The sequence below is a fragment of the Pseudonaja textilis genome, chromosome 1 (genome assembly GCF_049901715.1).
Source record: "Pseudonaja textilis isolate UNSWEBS1 chromosome 1, rPseTex1.2, whole genome shotgun sequence".
In the NCBI taxonomy this organism is placed as follows: Eukaryota; Metazoa; Chordata; class Lepidosauria; order Squamata; family Elapidae; genus Pseudonaja; species Pseudonaja textilis.
In genome coordinates, this window is record NC_141990.1 from 72,200,876 (window position 1) to 72,226,713 (window position 25,838).

Consider the following 25,838-nt stretch of genomic DNA (forward strand, 5'->3'; position numbering starts at 1 on the left):
ATGGATTATACAAAATTAATGCCAGGAAAAGGCACTGCTGTTTTAGGAAACAGGTGTGGAGGGACAGGAGAGGGCAGTTAAAATAAGATTACCTATTTGGCTTTATACCTGTGGTGGGACAAAAATTCATGATTTCTAGCCTTGTACCTAACCATTGCAGCAAGCTGGTTTTGATATATCTCTCTATATATTTATTCCAAGTAGTTATAGGCATATCAGGACAGTGTTAAGGTTACAAAGGGATTTAATGCTACAAACTTGGCTTCAAATGGCTTTTGAGACCATGGTATGGTGACTTACATATTGTCAAACAGGAGACACACATATCCATAACATGTGCAAGCTGTCATTCAGTTGTAATAGCAATACATTATGGCTTTAGTGTAAAATAAATAGAAATGACAATTCTTCTCAAAACAGTGTGGAAGACCGACCAGGTGACCATTTCTGATCAAGGTGCTCCCAATGGATGAGTAACTCTAGGATCCCAATCCTTCCAAGTCCTTATGCTTCTTCATCTTTATACCAACTGTACTATGGAGGACATTCTTTTTTCAAACTGAGGTTGCTTTCCACCAGAAAGCTCTTCAGATTCCTATGGCTCTTCAAAGCAACACATTGGCCTCTTTCTACCAGGGGAGACATGATAGCAGTGTTCCAATATTGGAGGGGCTGCCACAGAGAGGAGGAGGGGTGGGTCAAAGTATTTTCCAAAGCACCTGAAGGCCAGACAAGGAATAATGGATGGAAACTGAACAAGGAGAGATTCAACCTAGAAATAAAGATAAATTTTCTGACAGTGAGAACAATCAACCAGTGGAAGAAGCTTTGCCTTCAGTAGTTGTGGGAGCTTCACCACTGGAAGCTTTCAAGAGGAAACTGGACTGCTATATGACAATAGGGTCTCTTGCTTGGGTGGGTGGGTGGGGTTGAACTAGATGACCTACAAGGTCCTTCCAACTCTGTTATTCTGTCTGTAATACCAAGGGATACCAAGTCCTGTTGGAACAGTTGTTATCGAAAGCCATTTGAAAGCACTTGATTATTGGGCAACAATAAGGCAATTCATACGAAATCCCCAATAAAATAGGACCATGAAAAGACAGCAGATGCCTTCTGCTTTTTAAAGGCAGCAACCTGGTCAAAGGACACTCTGGGGCAGTTCTTAAATCAAGGTTCTTAGATGAAGACAAGGACCTTGCTTTGCCTTCTTTCAGGATATAATCAGTGGAGAGACAGGCGGCAAACAAATTAATAAATAAAATATTTTAATAAATAATAACTAAACAATTCCTTGATGCTGTGTGGAACTTATTTGAGAAATGAGTGGCCTTCCTTTTGCTCTTAGAGCACCTACCCCATAGTGAAGGATAACAAACATATTTCTGTTTTCGGGCTTCCTGCAATTGTTTCACAGTCCGTATTTTGCTTACTCTTAAAAAAAACCTAAAAGAAACCACAATGAAAAACAGCTAGCAGCCATTTGCTGAGTTGAAGAGCAGAGCAGAGCATTTCTGTAATTACTTAATGGGTTCCTGAAATACTATTTCATAAAAGCAAGACCATGCCAGCAAGCCAGATTTGGGGAGGTGGAGGGTGAGGAAAGACTACTTTGGTCACGTGTTGATGGAGCGATTCATACCTAAAACTAGAAATGTTATTGGAAAATGAAACCACATACAAAGAAGATATAAATAGGAAATAAAGAAGGTGATTTTTGTGAGTCTTAATGACATTAGAGCTCATTGGAAGAAATGTCAGCGGGGTTAAGAGAAACAAACATTTTACATAATGCCTTTGTTTTGGAAAAAAAATGTTTGCAAATGTTATTAGGCAACGCCTATGCAGTTTAGTACTTGAAGTAGGAAGCCCTGTTTTGAATTTGAATTGTTCCAGTCTCTTTCTGTAGTATTCCCCATAGCTCCTCTATGTATTTTTTTGCATGAAATTCCATTAGTTATGTCAGCCATAACTCATGCTGTCAACAAGCTAAAACTAATGATCATCCATTTGTGACATTTTCACACCAGGCACCTTCCTCAGCAGCTGAATAAGTGAAGCTCTTAACTAAACCAGTCCTCAATGTTGTTCTCTGAATTACCCAGATTTCTGTTATATAATAAAAGGAGAACTACTCACCTGCTGTGAAATGTGTGCCATATTCCCTCTCCTGTTATTGTAGGTTCATCCATAAAACTCACCTGATACGGACGGTGTGTTTAAACTGTACTGACAATTGAATATGTCATTCCAAAGTCACATATTTGTTTTATTTCTGCTGGGGTTTGCAAAAGTATGTAAATGCATACATGTCTTTAAGTAACATTGTGAAAACATGAGGCTTTTCTGGAACAGAAAAGAAACAGAAAGGAAAATCAGAAAATAAATGTTTGAAGAATCATTGCTTTCCACTTGAACCAAAGCAGATTGCTTCTATCCAGAGCTGGTAAAATCTTAGCCAATGATTCTCTTCACTATGGATGTTTGAATAGGCATGATTTTCAAAAACGCATAACTCATAAGTCAATTTGAAAATAAACATAAAACAATCAATTGGATTTGTAAGCTTATTTTGTTTCCCCTCTCCCCAACAAAGCTGAAGTTCTAATGCATAATTTTGCAACATCGGGGAAAAAAGTGATATTATTCTGAAGGTTGGTGACCTACATGAGATGGGAGAGTGAGTTCCCCCATTTTGCTCTTTAAAATCAGGCTCTCTTTTCTACCATGAAATATCAATTAGATGTTAGAATTAGATATTGAAATCCATCATCTGATCTGAACCTTTGATCCTTTGCATAATTACTTAGATCAGGGGTGTCAAACTCACGTTGTCATGGCAGCATCAGGTGCCATATTGGGACTTTTCTAAACCTTTGCCCCCCCCCCCCATTTGCTAAACCAGGCGTGGGCATGGCCAGAGGGGAGTTTGACAGCCCTGATTTAGATCACCCTCTCTCCAGAACAAATATGACTATTTATTTCCACTGAAATGCATGGAATATGTTTTGGAGCATAAGATGCAATACAGACATCAAATGTGTGGAAGGGGAAACAGAATCCCAGTGCCCCAGTCTTCGCATTTAGATGAATATGTGCCTCTAGACATCCATATGACTGCTTCCTAATCATCCAAAGTCCCATGTGAATGCAATATACTCACATTAGATCTAGCAGTTTGATAAGCAAAACGTGAAAGTTAGGAAGAAAAATGAAATGCAAAGGCTCACTGAATGCAGGATGTGAATCAGGGCAGTTTCCAAAGCATGATACATTTCAAATAATTATGGTTTATTGGTGGTTTATTGTTTATTTATTCATGCATGTTGATATACAGTATATTGTCCATTCCACAGATTCTAGGTAGTTTATACCCATGAAATAATAAAACATATATAGCATCACAAAATAGGTGGTAGTTACACAGCATCATAATGGGCATCCAGTCTTCTTTGTCTTTTTGGGAAGAAATTTGGTTTCTACTCCTTCGACATTTGGGTAATGGTCTGATCTACTTTCAGGTTTATTTTTTCACGGAATGAAAACTAACTTATACACTCTTAGCCTTATATATCATTAAATTCTCTGAAGATTCTTCAGAAAAGCACAATTTACTCATTCCTAATAATTACAAGGAAGCAGTCATTCTGACATGAAGATGTGGAAGGTAGTCTGTACTTGTGTGTGTGTGCGTGTGTGTGTGTTTGTGTGTGCCTTTAAGTCAATTCTCATTCTTGGCAAGAGCCTAGCCTAGTCCTACAGTTTTCTTGGCAAGGTTATTCAGAAGTGGTTAGCCCATGCCCTGCTTCCTAAGACAGAGTGTGACTGGCCACACCTAGCTGGTTTTGTGCTTAAGGTGGGACTGGAACTCACTGTCTCCTAGTTTCTAGCATGATGTCTTAATGACCACACCAAACTGGCTCTGGCCAGAGTGAGAGGATTGCAACTGAGCATTCCTGCTCATGGGTCCTTGCTACTTCTACCACTAGCGGGTGGTAACCTGTAGCATGGTCCCTCAGCCCATTGCGGAAAAGTTACACACCAGGAGATGTCAATGTCAACAAAAAAGATTGTGGTTTTCACCACATGATCGAAGCTGCAGGGTTTTGGTTGCATGGTGGAATGTGCCATCTTTACATTTTTATGTGCCCTCTGCATGCACACACCTTGATCAGAAATGCTTTCCTGATCATACTCTGTTAAATCAGAACTTCAAAATCAGAGTGAGCCATTTCTATGTAAATAAATGAATACATGTTGCTTGATCCTTTATCATACATGGCAATTGAGTAAACCTCAATTTCGGAAACCACTCATTGGCTGCTGTGAACACTTTGAAATCTTTTGTCAATGTGGAATAAATTACACAGTTGTTTTCTAACATAGAGATAATAGAGATAGTTGTTTTCTAACATAGAGATATCTCTAACATAGAGATAATTTCTACATATTATCATCTGCCTTATTGGTAACGTTTTTCTATCCTTTTTGAGCTTTTTATATTTTTGTGTGATTTTTTTCCTTCCCCTCTTTATATTGGTCTGGATAAGTTTTTATCTTGGTTTTAAAAATTCTTAATAAAATTGTATGTACGCATGTATGTATGTATGTACGTACGTATGTATGTATGGCATTTGGGTAGCAGTAACTGAAAATGTTCTTATATAGACCTAAAGCCTAATGTTCACTTGTTTAAATACATTTTTGTAATACTTTAATCCTTTTCAGTCATTTCTGGAGTGGAGAGAGTAGAACTAGAGCAGTGTTTCCCAAAGTGGGCAGTACCGCCCCCTGGGGGTGGGGTGGGATGCCTTAGGGGGCTCTAAGAGGCAAGGGTTCTAGCAGGGGGATGCTCAGAGGTGGCAGGGGGGCATTTGAGATGCCAGTCCCGCAGGGTCACCCATTGACTGTTGCACTGCTCTGGAGCCACTGCCTCGAATGCCCCCCTGCCGCCTCTTAGCTTCCCCAAGGGGGCCAGCAGAAGGGTGCTAAGAGGCAGCAGTGGGGTGTTCAAGGCGCCGGCTATTGCACTGCTCCAGAGGTGGCACCTCAAATGCAGCAGCGGTGGCACTTTACATGCTGCCATGGCCACATTCGAGGTGCCACCCCCCTGCCACCTCTTAGCATCCCCAAGGGGGCCAGCAGAGGGGCACTAAGAGGCGGCAGGGGGGCGTTTGAGGCCATGTCTCTGGAGCAGTGCAACAGTCAATAGATGAACCTGCAGGGCTGGCGACTCGAATGCCCCCCCGCCACCTCTTAGCATCCCCAAGGGGCCCAGCAGAGGGACGGTAAGAGGTGGCAGGGGGGCGTTTGAGGCATTGGCCCTGCAGGCCCATTGACTGTTGTACCGCACCAGAGCCAGCGCCTCGAATGCGGCAGCACGTTGGGAAAAGCTGCCACCACCGCTTTCTCAAAGTGCTGCTGCTGTTGCATTCTGTCTGTCTGTTCGTCCGTCTGTCCATCCATTCATCCACCCATCCAAAAGGTTTGCCTGCCTGCCTTCCAGTCTACCTACCTACCTGCCTGCCTGCCTTTCTGTCTACCTACCTACCTACCAATATAGATCTATCTACCTACCTACCAACCTACCTATCCATCCATCCATCCATCCATCCAAAAGATCTGTCTATCTTCCTCCCTGCTTGCCTGCCTGCCTGCCTGCCTGCCTGCCTATCTATCTATCTATCTATCTATCTATCTATCTATCTATCTATCTATCTATCTATCTACTTACTTACCTACCTCTCCATCCATCCATCCATCCATCCATCCATCCATCCATCCATCCTCGAAGTGCCGGCCCAGCAGGCACATGAGGAAAGTAGAGCAAAGCCAGTCTGGGAGGGAGAGAGAGAGAGAGACCTAGTTTAGATTGAAGCCCTTTTCCACATTGAAACATCTTTGGCTTCTATTAAAGGTTCTGTGGACGAAACATGGTCACTATCAGGAGGCTCTCACATTTTGTTGAGGCTTGAAACAGGATCCATTGGACCAGATCTCCACCCTAAAAAATTACTTTTCCCCAATGTATTACAGTGCCAATTCTGAAGAAGGCAAAACCAAAATGTACTGATAAATTACAAGGAGAACATGCACACACACATACACACTCCCTTCTAACCCTCCTGGAGCAGGTGATTGGAGTAGAATAGATATCTCATTATCTTTCTCCTCCCTCCTTCTCTCCTTTATTTCTTTTTCTTTCTGTCCCTTCCTTCCATCTCCCCCTTTTTTTGTCTGTCCCTTTTATCTTTCTTTTCTTCCTTCTCTCTTTCTCTTTTTCTTTTCTCTCTCTTTCCCTCTCTCAGGCTCACCCCACTGACTTGGTGCACTGCTCCACAAGGACTTGCTTGGGCAGGTCCCTCGGATGCAGCAGGCTCAAGGGGGTGGACAGCACATTTGAAAAGTAGAGCAAAGCCAGAGGTCAGTAATTTTTGCTGCAAAGAATCACAAAAGCTTCTGGGTTGTGCACAAGAAGGGACACACATGTCAATGCAATTCAGCAACGTAAAATAAAGAAATACAAATAAAAGTAAACAAGAATCGGCAAAGCATCTCTGATTAGATTCTATTCACTACTAGAATCTAATCAGAGATGCTTTGCTGATTCAACTCCAATTACCTGCTCCAGCACGGTTGTGTATGTGTGTGCATGGCTGTCAAAACTCCAAAAACAGGTCAAGTAGCTCTGGGGAGGCCAGTCATAAATTAGAACACTTTGCTAAACAACCAGCCATTAAGTGAGGACCACTTGTATTTGGTTTGCCAGACACCTGGCCACGCCCACCCAGTCACATGACCACCAAACCTCACCTACCTGGTAACGTGACCAGCAAGCCACGCCCACCCAGTCACGTGATCAGCAAACCATACCCTCAAATTCGCCCATGCCCACAGAAATTTGAATCCCAACCCTGGGTGGGGGGCACTGAGGATGAGTTTGTAGCACAAAGGCGGCGGGGGGTGGACTGAAAAAATTTGGGAACCACTGAACTAGAGCATTTGTCTCAGTTGCTTCTCCAGATGTTCTTTTGGTAAATGGCTGAAAAGAGCTTTTGGCTCCAACATATTTTTTTAAAGCATGCTTTAATGTAAAAAAGAAGTGGTATCTGTTACAAAAGTAATATAGTCTAAGAACTCTGATTCAGTGCTTGATGAGGGTCTTAAACATCTTTCAGGAGTGTTTTATTAAATTATCTCCTACAAATTCATGGTAAAATCCTGCTGATTGGTATTATTTCTGAATTGAAGCATCTCTTTCTGTTTCAGTGTAAATGTATTACTCTACTTCATCATCTCCTTATTTGGAAATCAAATTAATATTCTTTTTATTATTCAAAATAATATATTTTTATTTTTTTCCAGTATATTGGGAGAGCAGATACTTTTGATCTGGAAATATTAATTGTTTGCAGTTGTCATGGATTCTGAGGAGATGGGCAGTTAAGAAATATGAAATATAAATCAATCAATCAATCAATCAATCAATATTGCTGTACTATTAATTAACATGAATATCATCAAGTTGGATTCAGTTCCAGAAGGCCTCGGTGTCCTCTAAGTTTGGTTGTTTGCTTGCAGATTTTTCATTAGGTGCACAAAAGGTGCACAGAAGGGTGAAAGTTCTCCATCTCAACATATCTCTAGTAATAAGTTCTAGTTCATCCAAGGACTTCCTTAGAATTTCTCAGATCCCATTCATCAGCTCCATCCAATATCTTCTTCTCCTTCCTCTTCCCCTTCTCTCAGCTCACCAGGATTGCCATGTCATTAATTAGATAACTTCTGAGGAGTCCTTGATGTTGATTATCTGACTAGGTACCCTCATTAGTGCTAGTAAGTGTGGGGATTTGCTCCCTGTTTACATATAGTAGCTTATCTTGTAAGTGTTGATGTGAGTGTGGTTTCTCTTTGGTTTTCCCTTGTTTGGAGTATTGTTTTCTTCTTGATTGTTTGTCTTCTGCTAATCCCTGCTTATTTGTTTATGGGCTGCTAAAGAAAATGTGTCCTGGTCTTTTTGTTCTTTTCTTATCCTTTTTATTATCTAGTTTGAATGGTGTGTATGTATTTATTGATGGCTGGTTTGTCTGAGCGCCAAGCTTCCAGGAATTCCCTAGAGTTTTTGGATTTCACTTAGCCTAGGATGCTCACAATTTCCCACTTGAAACTATCTGTCTTTGTGAACTTTGTGCACCTAATGAAAAATCTGCAAGCAAAGAGGACACCGAGGCCTTCACAATTCAGAACACCAAGGCCTTCAGAGTTCAACCCTGGGCTACATTCTCCTCTATTAGTAGATAATTACTATAAGCATGCTGACTAAGATCATATTATCATCTTAAAGACCTTAACTTTTAATACATTCTTAATAAAACAGCAATATATTCATATTTGTAGCTTTCAAACTAAATCCATGATATTGCTCTATCATGTAAAAAGATTTAGGCCTTTGCATTAAATTAACTTATGCCACCACCTTATTAAAAAAATGGAAAGAAAGGAGAAAAAGATGAGGATAAAGTAAGATTTAGTTTTTAATTCCTCAGATCTGCTCCTGAGAAGCCAACAATAGCTTCAGAGGCTTGGAATGTTGATGTAAAAATGATAACATGTAAAATGAGAAGTCATCTAATGCCAGTCTTCTGGTCAAGGCTAGATTTAGGCTTAAAGACAGCTGGTGCCATAGCATGTGCTTGTTCATGTTCCCAAAACCCTGGAATGCCTTACAAGTAGACCCAGGACCAGGATAATCAATTAGTATTTTAAATAACAATAATAAGACATTTTCAGTGTGATCACTTGATGGGAGAAATTTTACACTGGCAGTATTATATGCAGTATTTGATACAGCAAGATGCTGCAGAGTTAATTGCCATAAAAAAGGAAGCAAAGGAGAATGGAAAGCAATACAAGCAAACACTCATTGAATGGTTTAAGGATTGTGTAATATTTTCAGAAGGGTATGAAGGACTGTAAAGGAAACGGACAAAGTATGTGTGTGGAAGGAGGCGAAATAAATGATTTATTGTTTTATGCAATTCTAAATCAGAATATCATAACTTTTAGATACTACAGAATTGTACAATGTACAGTAGTGCAAATCTTCTTTCATACTTTACCACATATCATTAAAATTATAGTTTAAATATGAAACTTTCAAAGAATCCACTCCTTTAATATCACAAAAAACATGGATGTGGCACCTGTAGTAGCAGCACTCATCCATGGACCAGACTATAGCATGATAATAAATTATATTGCCCACACAACCAGTGGAAACCCTATTGACTAAGGTCAGATGAGTAATCAGATCTCTCAGGTACGCTTCCTTCAATATGCTTGATATCACATTAAAATCAAAAATCACACTTTGAACCTCATCGCATGAAAAATGTGGAATGATTAAGATTTGGGCAGCTTTCTGTGTTGCTGCAAAGCATTGTTGTCTGTCTTTAATCTTTATTTTACTCTGATCCATAGAATAAATTCTGAAGCATAGTCTTTCTGAGGTTGTCATATCAGGGAAAGTCCTTCAATATGCATTGTTTATGGATTATAACCTTGTTACATAGCACAAAAAGAATTAATTCTGATTCTACCATATAATTAATTATAAAAAGGTACTGTATATAGTACCCAGTTAATACAGCATTGCTACATCAATTGATCAATCAATCAATTAATTTACAGTTGCCTCTTCAATTAAAGTAATGCTCCTTCCAAGGAATATAATGAAATATACAGATAAACTGATTTGGATAAACATGATTTTGTTGCATTTGTCAACTTACTACAAGAAGCACCTAGGTAAACTCCTTATTTGCATTTCAAGAAAGCTAACCCTAGATGCAGTTTAGGGGAAAAAAATCTTAGGCTATTTATATATTCTTTCTTTGGCTATATCATATTATATATAGCCAAGGGCATTGTGGGCTGAAATCCATCGTATGAAGAAAGTATTTATTTGTATAGAGATGATAGACAAACAGACAGAAAGACAATCAGATAGGCAAACAGACATACAGGTGGCCTTCAACTTACAACAATACATTTAGTGACTATTCCAATTTACAATGGCACTGAAGAATTGACTTGTGACCATTTTTTTTCACATGACTGTTGCAACATCTCCATGGTCATGTGATCAAAATTCAGATGCTTAACAACCGACTCATATTTATAACAATGGAAGTGACCTGGGGTCATGTGATCACCTTTTGCAACCTTTTGACAAGCAAAGCTAGTAAGAAATTCACTCTATGATCGTGTTACTAACTTAACAACTGCAGTGATTCTTTTAACAAGTGTGGCAAGAAAGGTCATAAAATGGGGCAAAACTCAATTAACAAATATCTCACTTAGCAACACAAATGTTGGGCTCAGTTGTGTCCATAAGTCAAGGACTACCTGCAGGGGTGGGATCCAACAGGGTTAACTACCGGTTCGGGATTTATGAGATTTGGTGATTTACGATGTGCTTCCCTGCCCGCTGCCCGCGTGGGCCTGTAAGTCGTCATCAGCACGCTGCGTGCAGAGAAACAGCCTTTGAAAAAGCACTTTTTTCCTGCTTTTTTAACTGCAGCTGTGCCTCGTTCGGCACAGAAGTTGAAGTTGAAAAATCAGGAAATAAAGATCAGATAAGAACCTGGGTGGGTGAGTGGGCAAAAACATCAGCAGACATAGAACCGGTTCTATGTCTGTTGCTCTTCAGAGCTACCAGTTCTACAGAGGTGGACAGAACCAGTAGAAACCCACCCTGACTACTTGTAAATAGATTTATAGCAGCCATCATGTAAAACAAGAGTTTAGTTCAGTTTTTTAAATTCTTAATCTATATAGTTTTAATATTTCAATATTTTAATTATTTTAGGCCTTTTAAGCTAATTTTTAATAGGGTTAATCACCCTTGCTTCTTTTTTTAAATTTTTTAATTTTTATATGCTGTTTTTTAGGGATTAACATGGAGGAGCAGCAACAGCAGGAATGTTTTCCTTCTGTGGTATTATCAATGAACCAGGACTGATCAGATTGTTTGGATCTTTTCTTTCTTTTTTACTTTTTATTTTTTCAGTATAAGTATTTTTTTTAATAGACCTGTGATAGTCAGGCAACAAATTGTAAATAGATTGATAAAAAGGCTACAAACTTCAGGATAGTGATTGCATCCTTTAAAGAATCCCAGTTTGTTGAAGTGCAGACTCTTCTGAGATCTCTGCTCCCCCTTTCACTCTGATTTACAAGATAACAATTCCTTGGATTCCCTGGGAAGAATTAACACTTAGAATGTTATGTTTGTGGGACACTTTTCTATGAAGCATTCAAAATGGCTTACAAATGTGGCTTATGGAAGACGTACCTGCATTAAAACATAGCATGTGAATTAAGAATAAAATAATGAAGCCAAAAGCAAACCAAGAGTTGGTCCTTTTGATAGGATATGTGTTATGCAATCATACTTTAAAATGCCTTGATAACAAGGTTCATGCATTTCCTTTGCATTTATGTCAAAGGGACAAATCGATCGACTATAAAACTTTTCTTCAGGTCTCCTGCTTTCATTCTTCCTTTCCTTCTCCTGCCCAGTGCTGCTTGACATTTACCAGAACCCAGTGTGATTTGCTGACCTTGGACATACTGTGCACTTTAATTTGTCAATTTGGGAAATTAATTTGTGGAAGAATGAGCTGAAGCCAGAGGTCGGGCAGTTGGAGTGCAGACCTGCTGACAGGTTGACTGTTCATGGGGGGCTAATGAGAACACACCCCCAAGTGAAGGGAACAAAAGCAGACAGATTACACTGCCCGGTTTGTTGACTGGAATCAATAACACCAGGCAGTTGTACCCACATTTTCACTATAATTTCACCTCATGCTGCTAAAGCAGTCATTCAGAAAAAAGCTCAGAATGTAAAAGGCCACAGATTTTAATCAGGTTTCATGAGGAGGAAGAATGTTCTGGGCTGCCACCTTTAAATCAGTCAGATCCCCACTATTCTTTGTGCTACTGGTGCTAGTGGTATTGCTGAAAAAGGTAGTCACAGGACAAAGGGCAAAGAATTAGTTCTTTTCATATAACATTAGAGAGACAGTTTGGTGTAGTGGTTAAAGGAACTGGATTAGAAGCTGGGAGACCATGAATTCTAGCCCTGTCTGAGGCATGCAAGCTAACTAGGTGAGTTTTCCTGGTTTTCCTGTCAGTCCTAAGAAAAAGTTACTTGTTAGCCACTTTTGAAAATTGCCTCCAAAGTTCCATGGTTCTTATGGTCACCAGAAGTCAGGGTTGACTCAATGGACCCATAAGAACAATACACTATTGCAAAACTTTTCATAAGTGACTCTGGATGTCTTAGCAAACCAGGCTTAGAGAATAGTAACATTTTGATACAAAAGACAGGCACATTGGGTTGCTGTATCATCCCACCGGTTAAGAAGCAAAGACCCAAATTTTCTAGAAAGGAAAATTTGACGGTAGATGATCTGTCTGAGCCCTTGTTCTTTAATGTTATCACAAGATCATGCCTCATAACCTTTATCGTGAAAGAAACTGAAAGAAATGAAAATGAAACATGAATATCTGTTTTCTGATTTTCTAATATGGAATTTGTAATAGAACTATACTTCCTGGATGAGAAGCATCAGATTTTGCCTTGCGGAATGGCACCTTCTTAGTTTGCATTTGTACAGCAGAAGTCCAGATGTCATCTCTGGTCAGTCTTCTAATTCTGCAGAATATTCTTCTTCAAAGAAAAACCAGAAAGTCCTCTTAAAAAAGCATCTTTGGGACAACCATGAGCTGGATGACTGAGAATCTCCATATACATAACAGGAGCTATATTACTCTAGTTGTTGAGCTTTTTGATCTATTCTGCTTTATTACTGATTTCAAGCGGTAGCAGCAGCTTCTGTCATTGCTCAAATCATAAAAGTTTGAACACCTAATATTTTTTATATCTATAACTTCATTCTGATTTTCTTAAAAAAGAAATCTGCTCCTATCTTTTCAGTAGCAATGACCCTCTAAATAATTTTCCAATAAATATAAAAGTTTAGAACTATACCAGCCAGAATAATATCTGTGAGCCTTTTTTATTTTCATAAAAGAAATGTTCAGGGGTTGTTGGGGTTACATTTGTACTTTGTCTAAAATTGACACTGAAAACTTTGCCATGAAGATTCTGCAAAGAAATGTAACTCCTTCTCAATAGAAATGTTGGGTGGATTTTTGGCAGTCAGAATGGTTTAGGAAAAAAATTGCAATATGCAAAATAGATAATGCATATCCTTCGATTACCATCAGATTTTGCATTGCTGAATGGCACCTTCTTCTTAGTTTGCATTTGTATAACAAAAGTCCAGATGTCTTCTCTGGTCAGTCTTCTAATTCTGCAGAATATTCTTCTTCTTTAGCCAGACAATTGATTTTAAAATCCTGACCATCTTCAATAGCCCTGAGGAACTAAATGTGTAAATATAGAAATACAGGGAATATAGGACATTAAATTAATTTCATGCGTATATAACATCAAGAGAATATATATATTTAAAGAGACTGGAAGTCAAATAATTATTTCTCTGTTCTTTTTGTATCTGCTGATTGCTGGCCAGTAGAATTCTTCAAGGCACCTATGTTCTTCCAGGGTAATGAAGGGTCAGAGAAGCTTTGCTGTACTACTGTGAGGTTTAGGCTTAGCATTTGGCAGATAAAGATGTGATCTAAGTTATCTTTGATGTCTTTGAACCTGTATGTCCTGAATAAGATGATGGAACCTTAGGGCTATTGGTGGGGCTACTTGTATTTTAAATCCACACACTTCCTGGTAGATCAATGCACCAGGGAGAAGTCATGTGTTTAGATCCGTGTGGTGGCACATGTTTCTTGAGAGTTGGGATGGAGGTTTTTTTGGCTCTTATAGAAGCAGTGGTCTACTCCCTTCTTAAGAAGTTGTTATTTTAAGAGTCTTAGCTGTGTACCTTCAAACAAAGATATTAATTAGTTAATTAGTTTTTAATTTGTTTTTACATCAGATGTGTCCAAGATGGAAGCCAAGACACTTGGAGGAACACTTAAGACAATCTCAGAAACCACACTGATATTTTGGAAGATTTAACCCCCAAAGAGTAAATGATTACCTCTCTGCCCTCTGACATTGTGTGATTTTAAAAAATTCTTTCCTAGGTTATTTTGAATTAATGAAAATTTTGCTTTATCTGCTGGGACTGGTTTTTTTGCACATTTATTGTATGCATATGCCACTTTTATATACTAATAAAAACTAATGTTACACATATAATAATATGATGTTAGTTAATGAAACCATTCACCTTTAAGTCAACTAACAAAAAGAAAAAGGGGAAATGAAATGTAGAGAAATACAAAGATGGCCTTTAAGTAGGTATTGCAGTTATTACAAAAACATCAATTTAGCCAAAAAGATTGAAAGGGATGAGGAAGGAAGTGAACATTGTCCCGTTTTGACTCTCTTTTTTATAAGAAGGAGAGAGGGGGAAACTGTCAGGCTTTCAAGAGTCTGTTAAAAGAATCTTCACTTTCACTTTTATAAGTTATATAAGTTATAATAACAAACAGAGTTCTAGTTGTTCTTATAGTATCTGTTTCCTGACCTGGTTTACCTCAAACATTAAATAATATGTTATGTGACAGCCAACTTTCTAAATAGTCCGCCAACTGGCACCTTTGGTGATAAACTTTGTTTAAATATAGAAAGAGAAAAATATGTATTAAAATGAAAGGACATAGACCTTTATAATAAAAGGAGTGTGATAAATGAAGTTGTGTTTGTTGGGCCAAAGAGGAAATAGAGGAAGAGATAGCAAAAAACTACTAAAAAGGGTGAAGATTCTGGTGCTAGCCTGTGGTAATAATTAATTATGATGGGTGGGGGTTTGCTCTCAGAAGGCTCCCCTGAGGCTCAAGAAGGCAAAAAATGGAGGGGGGCTGTGCCCCTCCCTTCATTTTTTGCCTTCTTGGGTCTCAGCAAGATGGAATCCGGTACAGCTCATCGTATGAACAGCTGATTGTCGGGAGGAGAGAAAAAAAGAAATATCTTAAGGGGCAAGTGTCAAGCGGGCAGGGTGAGCAAGCATCGGGTGGGCAGGGCAAGTGAGCAGGTGAACGGGTCAGGTGCGTGACCAGCCAGAACTTACTACCAGTTTGGCGACCCATGCCAAATCCTTGCTACCGGTTCACCCGAACTGGTGAGAACTGGCTAAATACCACCACTGTAGCCCACCCTTGGCAACTTTAAGACTTGTGGACTTCAATTTCCAAAATTCTTCAGCCAGTCACAAAGTGTACAAGTCTTAAAGTTGTCAAGGTTGGCACTGCTTCATTTTCTCTAGCTAGTTTTCTTTCTCATCTCACCCTTCCCAGCTGTGTTTCTATCCATAGTGGAAAAATTTAGCTCTAACCATTCCCTTCTTGGTTGGAAGTTTTTTTTTTCCTTGCTGGGGATCATTATGTAAAGAAAATGAAAGGATTCAGAACCTTCAACCATAGGTCCTTTCCAATTCAGAGTTAATATAGGATAGAACTGCTTTTTTGAAAAGTAGTGCTTGAAAAAGTTGAATCTTGTTTTTAGAATAAGTTGATTGGAGCTTAACGTAGTTGATTGGCAGACCACGATGTAGAGGCAACAATTCTGCGTAACCACTTTTTACTTTGTCCCAAAAAGCGAATTTTAAAATACTGAAGCAGAAATATTTGCAGAAACAGAAATCTGTTGCAATTCTTCCTATACAGCATAAATAAATATTATTAAGGTGTTATTGTATGACAGTTTTATTGATCTGTGTACTTTACAGGTTTGTTGGCATGGGCCTCTTCAGTAGGATTGTCCCAAAAGTCAAGATGGTGTCTTCAATCACTTGACTGAAACACTACCATTTTTTAATGTGTGCCATGTAGCTGCTCCTGAATTCTTGATTTTTTTTTTATTCCTGTGGCTAGCCCTGTTTCTGGATGACTGCTCCTGTCACATTACAGATTTGGATTGTGAATGATAGCTCCTATGCTCAACTCATATGGAAATTGTCAGGGTGGTTAAAGCAAGATATTTAAACAATTTTGTTGATTATTACTTAATTACAAGGTTTGTGAAAACATATGCATTGCTCATGGCTTTTAATTAAGTATATTTTTGTATTTCTATTAGCATTTCTATTTTTTTGCCAAAAGTCTTAGATTTTTACATCATGTTTTAGCAAGCATTTGTTTCATGCAAGCTGTATGAATGAAATAGGGAAAGGAGGAAAAACGGAGGATTATTACTGGCATAAACATTAAAGTAAACCTGCTTCTTTTCACAGTCAGGTTTAGATGACGAAGAGAATACAAAGTATTTCTCCCTCTCCTAGCTTTCTTAAAGATTAAAATTTACAGTTATATACTCGATTGGCTGTAGGTTTTACCATATCTAAAATAGGCTAACTGAGATTATGAGAATTTAGGCTAATCTAGATGAGTTCCACTGAATCTAAAAGAAGATTTGGATATGATTCATTGAAAGTAATTAGCAGTAGATTAAAAAAGTAAACATCACAGTGTTCGTTTATAGAATGCACTACTCCAAGAAACAGCATCAGACACTTACCTATACTAAATTTACGGTAGTAAAAAGCAATTAGACTAATTCATGGAGGATATTGCTATGACAAGATATTGTAGCCACCATTTCTTTAAGGAATATGTTGAAGAAATAGTGGATACAATTACAATACTTGAGCCTTGGTGGTAGAGTGCAGTACTGCAGGCTACTTCTGCTGACTGTTGGCTGCCTGCAATTTGGCAGATCGAATCCCATTAGGCTCAAAGTTGACTCAGCCTTCCATCCTTCTGAGATGGGTAAAATGAGGACCCAAAATTGTCGGGGGCAATATGCTGACTCTGTAAACTGCTTATATACGTATATATGTAGCAGTATATAAGTCTAAGTGCTATTGCTAATGCTAATACTTCTTAGTGATCCTGGGATTCTATCTACCAATCATTTGCTTCTCATAGTTGCCTAAATTCTATATACAGGACAGTACTGGTGACCTTAGCCAAATGCTGATCAGTAGAAGTTGACTGTGAAATCTTGTGGCTAATGAATATATTTGGTTCTTTTAGAAACAGATTCCTTACTGAAAAACAGTAAAATTACCGTTATGATTATAACCTCCCCAGTAACCATTGAAAGGCATAAAAGATATGATTACCGCCACCTTCCACACTACCAGTTTGCAGCAACTTGATACCTGACTCTTCAAAGATTGTTTTTTCAAGTTGCAATTGCTCTCATAACCAGTAAAATAATGTATGTGTTTGAAAACTGTTAATATTTCCAAGTGGTTCAGACTGAGATAATGAAGAGCTTCTTAAAATATGAAGCTCTCCCAAGAATCAAAAAGCAGATGTCTACTTTTGCCCAGTAAAAAATATTTTGTAGAGACCCTACCAATTTTTTTTGCAGCTTAGGAGCTGTAGAGATGCAGTGGTTAAGAATGCAGTACTGCAGGCTAACTCTGCCCATTGCCAGGAATTTGATGCTAACCAGCTCAAGGTTGGCCCATGCTTCCAAAGTTGGTAAAATGAGGTCCCAGATTGTTGGGGGAAATATACTGACACTGTAAACCACTTAGAGAGGGCTATAAATACTATGGGGTGATATATCAGTGCTATTGCTATTAATGATGCCATTAATAGATCACTTTTAAAAATACTTCAGGAATCTTTGGGGTAGAATCAAGACACATTACTGAGTTGCATTTTTCAATAGACAGGCTGTAATACATCCACTGAATTAAGGTTTACAATTCTTCCTTCGCTTTGATTTAGGTCTGCAACAAGATAGAAAAAAATGTAGAAATATCATCACCCTTGACTGATTGAGAAAACAAAACAAAACAAAAAAGGTAAGTAATGACTCATGAAGTTTTAGCTGGGAGGTAACTTGGTTAGATGCCTCTTTATTAAAATAAATACCTAAAAGTGGAATTATATAATTCCATATATTAAATGTAGGCATGAAATAACTGGTTTAGATAAGATTAGAAGCTATCATATATCATTATCCCAGTCAATACATTCATCCAAAACTTGTTGCAGCAAAACTACATGACCACCATTATCTGCATATGTTCAAAGAGATCACATAGCTGATGGGAACAAGTGAATATCTATACGTTACAAAGATTGAAGAACATCAGGGCTGAAGCAGGGCTGACTTTGGGTAACCCCAGGAAGCAAAGATTCTGGAAAGTGATCTCGAGAGATTCACTACACCCTACAGCTTTCTCCAACCTGGCATATTAGAATTTATTTCATATCATTTCCAGACAGCATAATGGCAAAGAATGCTGATGTGAGGTTCAGTAACAGAAGAGATCATCAGCGGGCAAGAGTTGTTCCTGCTATCACAATGTGAGAGGGCTGTTTTTGAATTGGAGGTGTATTGTGCTTTGCAAAGGTGACAACCCAGCGTGGATTTTTATACTTTTTACTACTCACAACAGATATTTACAACAGGTATATACAACATAATCCTGTTATTCACCTAGTGTCAGATTTCCTCCCACATCTTCTCCTCTGGTAATACCAATTTGCAAACTAGGGCATACAAAACCTTTGCTAGACAAATTCTTGAATACAGCTCCGCTGTCTGGAATCTGCACTGTATATCAGACATTAACACAATTGAGCAAGTCCAGAAGTATTTTACAAGAAGAGTACTACACTCTTCTGTTCACAACAGAATACCCTACACCATCAGACTTGAGATTCCAGGCTTAGACAACCTTGAAATATGCCAGGAAAGATTGGATTTAAGCATAGTATATAAAATCATATGTTACAATGTCTTATCAGTTAATGAACATTTCAGCTTTAACCACAACAATACAAGAGTACACAACAGATATAAACTTAATGTAAACCACTCCAAACTTGATTGCCAGAAGTACAATTTCAGCAACAGAATGGTCAATGTCTGGAACTCACCACCTGATTCTGTTGTCACCTGCTCAAACCCCCATTCCTTTACCCTCAAACTAACCTCTATTGACCTCACCCCATTCCTAAGAGGTCTGTAAGGGGCGTGCATATGCACAACCGTGCCTACCGTCCAATTACTAGTATCTATTTCATGTATTTATACTTATGTTTATTCTTATTTCTATTATATTGTAAGCATTTGACAAATAAATTAAATTAAATTTAAAAAAATATTCTTCCCAGTGGCTATTGTCCTCTTGCTTCCTCCCCCTTTTCTAAGTTATCAAGAGAGAATGAAAAGAAAGGAATGGATTTAACCTTTTCCTGGATCTGCTGAAACACCTACAGTTTCTCTTTTGGAGGAAGAACCTCTTTCAGGGTTTTCTTCCCTTCCTTATCTAGAGACCAGAGCTTCACCAATGACTAACAAGCAGGGGTGGGATTCTACTGGTTTGGAGTGGTTCAGGCGAACCCCTTGCTGTGAAAATCAGCTCGCTTCGAACCTCTTTCCTGTGCTTTATTTCATTTTTTTTAGAGCACAGCTGATTCACTTGGCAGAGTGGTTTGCTGTGCCTCAGCTATTTTATTCACAGGGACTGCAGTAGAAGGTAAGTATTAGAGCTTTTAAAAATGTGGAGCTCATGCACGCGCAAAGGGTGTGATCACTGAACCGGTTGTTATACTGGTGAATCCCACTCCTGATAACAAGTCTCTATTGGGTCCTATGTGAAGATGTCATCTGAGCCAGCTGGGCCCCTCCTTCCACTTTTGGTTTTGCATGATGATATCCTTTATCTGGGTCTCCATTTCCTTTTTTTCCAGGGAAGCCATCCAGATCTTTCTTCTCTCTCCCTGAGCACCATTTGCTCCGCATACTCATGTAACTTCACTTTCTCTATGGCTTCACCTTTCTTTTGTCACCTTTTGTACTCTCTTCTACTATTTATAACTATTTATTTGTTTATACTATTTATAACTATTTATTTATAACTAGAGCATACAAAACATTTGCTAGACCAATACTCAAATACAGTTCATCAATCTGGAACCCACATTACGTATCTGATATTAATACAGTTGAGAAAGTCCAGAAATATTTCACAAGAAGAGTTCTCCACTCCTCTACTCATTGCAGAATACCTTATGCCACCAGAGTTGAAATTCTAGACCTAGAAAACCTAGAACTAAGCCGCCTTCGGTCTGATCTAAGTATAGTATATAAAATCATACATTGTAATGTCCTACCTGTCAATGAATACTTCAGCTTCAACCATAAGAACACTAGAGCGCACAATAGATACAAACTCAAGGTAAACCGCACCAAACTTGATTGCAGGAAATATGACTTCAGCAACAGAGTGGTCACTGTCTGGAATACTCTACCTGACTCTGTGGTTTTTTTCCCCAAACTCCAAAAACTTTAACCTTAGACTGCCTATTATTCTGTAGTGGGGGTGCATAAGTGCACCAATGTGCCTACCATCCCTGTCCTATTGTTTCTTTTATATATTTTTTATTTTTCTTATATGTATCCATGTATCCATAACTATGTTTTTACTTATACCTATTATCTTGTAAGCAATTGACAAATATAATTAAATAATTAAATAAAAATATTTTGAGTCAGAGAAGCAGCATGTTCTCCAGCAACTGGTGAAGTGGTTCTCTCTCAGGACTCTAGTCTTCCAACATCTACATACCAGGCTGGACCTATTATTATTATTATTATTATTATTATTATTATTATTGTTATTGTTATTGTTGTTATTATTATTATTATTATTATTATTATTATTATTATTATTATTTAAATTTGCTGGGTTGATTTGCTTGAGACTAATGGGACTGCTTCTCCAATATCTCACCACAAAACACCTGACTAGTAGCCAGGTCAATTCATTAGCCTTCTTGACACCATAGGAGCTTTTCAAGGCCAGAATTGAGTTCGTCCTCCTTTTTCTTACTCCAACAATACAAGAGCACACAACGGATACAAACCCAATGTAAACCGCTCCAAACTTGATTGCAGTAAGTACGACTTTAGCAACAGAGTGGTCAAGGCCTGGAATGCACTACTGGACTCTGTTGTTATATTCTCTAATCCCCACTCCTTTAACCTCAAACAATCCACTATTGACCTCACCCCATTCCTAACAGGTCTGTAAGGGGTGTGCATAAGTGCAAAATCGTGCCTACCTTCCCTGTCCTTTTGTCCCCATTTATTTGTACCTATTTCCTGTATTCTTACTCATGTTTATATTTATACCTGTTATCTTGTAAGTGATTGACAAATCAAATAGATAGATAGATAGATAGATAGATAGATAGATAGATAGATAGATAGACAGACAGACAGACAGACAGACAGATAGATAAATTGCAGCCCTGTCAGGTCACAAAAAAACATGTGCCACACCTGCTGAATTCTTTACCCCATCATACTATTTCCTTTTGCAAGAGGATTATGAGTTTTATTTGTCTTCTTTCAGCCAAGTTCTGCATCTGTAAATCAGCAAAGTTGGAGCAGTTGTACATGTGTGTAGGGCTTCTTTGTCAGATATTTTCAGGGCACAAACAGTGAGTGCAGAAGTTGCTAGACCAGGCTTGTTTAACTCAGGAGGTGAATCAGTTATGCCTAAGGAAATTTCAAAACATTTTTTTAGTGTTGGCAGCTCCTGACAGATGAGACAAAATAGATTGGTTGTAAAAATGAAGGATGTTGTGTAGCATGGTGACCCAACTAGTATTTTGTTTGCAAGTATTGTGTTAAATAGAGCAATAGTTTTGCAAGTCTAGTCATATTCAAGCAGAGAATGATAGACTTCTCTTCTGAAGGAACACTGCCTTTTTTCAGAGAATATTATGTTCCTCTCTTGATTGTGAGAAATGATACTAAACAAATTACTTTTCTATTAATAGTAATAGTAGCCCCACTCCAGTTTTTTTTCATCCAACCTACATTTATTCCTGACTTATCAGAAAATTGTTCTCCCAAGTGAGACCCTGTACTGACTTCTTTTGGATTAAGTTTAGTGGGAACTTCTAAGTGGTTTGCACAGCAAGGAGGGTGGAATCATTGGACTGAACTCCAAATATTGAACTGCTGCAAAATGCAGTTATCCAGAAACAGAAAAAGTATATCCAGAACTTCAGCATGCAAGTATTCCTCAAACTGACTTTGTATCACTTCTATTTTAATGTAAGGGGGAAAAGTATCCTTTCTTCCTACACTCTTCCAAGAAAGTTATTTCTTTTCCTAGGAATTTTTTCAGAAAGTTGGGAAGTCCTGAGAAGAAAATAGTGTGAGGGATGATCAGCAGACATGTAACATTGAAGAAGATTTTATTGGGTTATTCATCCTTTCTTAAAATAGCAGGAACCCTTTGTTCATAGAAGATCAACTTTGAAACTGTGGTTGTTCTCTTGCTACTTCTGATTATTATTATTATTTATTAAATTTGGTTGCCACTCATCTTGCCACAAGGTGACTCTGGGCAGCTTACAACAGTAAAATGAAATCATAACTATATGAATAAATATATAAAATCACATTAAAGTTACTAATAAACTACAAATATTATTTCTAAAAAGTTGTGATTATATTGAGGATCATCCGTCTAGTAGAACTTGCTGGTCCTACTAGACTAGATAAAGATGTATGCTGCAGATACTTTAGAAATTAAGAGGTGAAATCTTCATGATAGCGTTCCAAAGTTAGCAACACTCCCCATTAACAGTAAAAATGCTATTGACTTTTCATAGAGTTTAAGAAGTATAATGTATTTAGTGATTTGGAAACCCGTCCATGGATTGACTAGGATTTAATATTGAGCTTACTTGGTTAATGAGCAATGAGTTCAGTGGGGTCATGACTGTACAACATTCCATATATTTTTTCAATAATTGTTTTTATTGTCTGTACTTCACCTTGAGCTATTGTAAATATATTGTTATTGTTTTCATGTATAACATAAATCACATAAATTTGAAGGTCAGAATTAAGATGGATCCCCTTCTACCTGATAATAGTAAAATAAAAATAGAAGCGTAGAAGATGCCGGCAAAAAGCAAAAGCAATTTTTCTCCCCTGTTTTTAACTCAGTCTTAAATTCAGTTTGTGCTGTTTGTCTCTTGGCGCTTATACATGGTTGGGTTTATGTCTACATGAGTTCCGAGCTGCCTAAATTGTTTGATTAATCTCCATATGCCAAGATCCTGTTTGTGTCCGGGTACCGGCTGTGGAGCCTTTTCATCTGAAGGAAGTAGTTCATCGTCTGTGACTAAAATAACCAACCAGGAATCTGGCTCTATTTGTAGAATACAGGATGGGCCATGGACATACCTTGTGCCTTCGCATGGATTCTTGGCTTCCTATTGCTCTACAAAGCTTTGGTAAGTAGGTCACAGAGACAACATCAACAACTATTACCTAAAATAAAATGTCACCTAAAGGTTATGTTTCCCACTGTTACAAATATCCTGTAACTTTATCATGGCAAACCACTGCTGAGAAAGAATTAATTCCCATCACATTTTTTTACTTCTTTTTTTTGGTTCTTACCCAGAGAAATATACAGACTTGTTCATTCATAGTAAATGTCACTTTACAATTATCTACACTATCAATTTACTTAAATAATTCCAATGTACACTAGCATTACACAATCAAAAAATTAAATTAATAAATTAACATGCCTTTTTGGAAAACAAAGAAGTTGACTGTTTACAAAGTAGAATAAATGCACCAGGAATACTCAGGACACTACACAGTCAAAATTAATTTGAAGTTTAATTTCCTGATGAGATTGAGGCAGATATTTGCCCAGACCTGAATCAATCTTCAGGCATTTTTTGCTTTAGAAATGAAAAAAAAATCAAAACAAGGCTGCACTACTTATGTAATTAGTTACATTAAAAATATTTTTGAGTCATTAAAAAGATGAATTAATGGAGCCTCATTATTATTATTATTATTATTATTATTATTATTATTATTATTACAGCATACATAGCAAACAAGATAACTATGCTGGGTTTCATATCACAAATCACTAGTCAAACACTTCCCAAGAGTTTAGGACTGCGTGATGTATCGGCAGATTATGTGAGCAGATCCCAGTAAAGTGGCCTTCTGCAGCTGACCAATAGTGATCCTGTCAGCACCAACTGTTTTTAAGTGCTTGCTGAGTTCTTTAGGCATGGCAGCCATTGTGCCGAGTACCACTGGAACCACCTGCACAGGTTTATGCCAGAGTCTCTGCAGTTCGATTTTCAAGTCCTGATATCTGGTGACTTTTTCAAGTTGTTTCTCGACGATTCACCAGGTATGGCAATGTTGATGATCCACACTTTTTTCTTCTCCATAATCATGATATCCGGGGTATTGTATTCCAGAACTTTGTTAGTCTGTATTTGGAAGTCCCACAGTAGTTTTGCATGCTCATTTTCAATAACTTTTTCAAGCTTATGATCCCACCAGTTCTTTGCTACAGGCAGATGGTAGTTGTGACACAAGTTCCAGTGGACCATCTGAGTGTGTGTGACGTTTGTAGTCAGTCTGAGCTATTGTCTTGCAACAGCTCAGTATGTGATCAATGGTTTCATCCGCTTCTTTGCAGAGTCTGCATTTGGGGTTATCAGCAGATTTTTCTATTCTGGCTTTGATTACATTAGTTCTGATGGCTTGTTCTTGGGCTGCAAGAATCAGGCCTTCTGCTTCTTTCTTCAGTGTTCCGTTGGCCAGCCTTTTCCTTATCTACTTTTCCTTGGATCTTTTCAAGGAACTGTACATGCAGTGCTTTGTTACACCAGCTGTCAGCTGTTTATTATTATTATTATTATTATTATTATTATTATTATTATTATTATTATTATTATTATTATCATCATCATCATCATCTGCCTTTTGTTTCCCCTGTAAGGAAAGTAGTTCCTTGGATGAATCAAATGTTTAGGAAAGATGTTTTAGGAAGTTTTAAAAATTAATGAAGTAGATTGCTTAATAAAGAGGTACCATTATACACACACATGCACAATTTCCACTTTCCCTTTTTTCAAGGATGATTTGTTGTTTATCCAGTTGTGCCTTCTGCATCATCTATAACCAATTATTATACCCAGAATAATTATTTTATTTGTATGCAGATGTGAAGCAGATCCAGGACTGAGGAGTCTTTTAAGCAAAGAATAGAATATACATAATATCATGTAAACAGTTAATAAATGAAGGAAACCTTGAGGCTTTCAATCAGTTTCTTTTTAATGGCAATCTTAGAAATATTTAATGGCAATCTTAGAAATTTCATCCAGAAGCATCAGAGTAGCCAAAGAGACAGGAAAAATGGATGATAAGAAATGAGAGGAGAGAGGAAAGAGGATCAAGGGAGAGAGAGAGAAAAAACCAAGCTGGTGGGATTCAATTTTTTTTACTACCAGTTCTGTGGGCATGGCTTGGTGGGTGTGGTGTGGCTTGGCGGGCATGGCATGGCATAGCTTGGGCATGGCAGGGAAGGATACTATAAAATCTTCATTCCCACCCCACTCCTGGGGGAAGGATGCTGCAAAATCCCATTCCCTCTCCACCCCACTAACCTGCTTTCCAGCTCTGTTCTCCTGTGCAGGGCAACATAAGAAGATCCAGCCAATCATCTGGGACTCGGGAGGCAGAGAGTAGATGGGGGCAGAGCCAATCAGAGGTGGTATTTGCCAGTTCTCCAAACTGCTCAAAATTTCCGCTACCCGTTCTCCAGAACTGGTCAGAACCTGCTGAATACCACCTCTGAAGCTTCCCCATGATGCAGTGTGCAGTTCTTAGAATTCTGAGTCTTCTTTTCAGATGCTGGGGACAT

The 25,838-nt window shown here is 38.1% G+C and overlaps 1 long non-coding RNA gene across 1 annotated transcript; it reads left to right on the forward strand.

Moving 5' to 3' along the window:
* The first annotated feature begins 11,923 nt into the window (after positions 1-11,923).
* LOC148127672 (uncharacterized) lies at positions 11,924-23,922 on the forward strand. The gene is made up of 3 exons (XR_015741001.1): positions 11,924-12,171; positions 17,836-17,912; positions 23,308-23,922. It is a non-coding gene; the product is annotated as an uncharacterized LOC148127672 (long non-coding RNA).
* Positions 23,923-25,838: the final 1,916 nt, after the last annotated feature.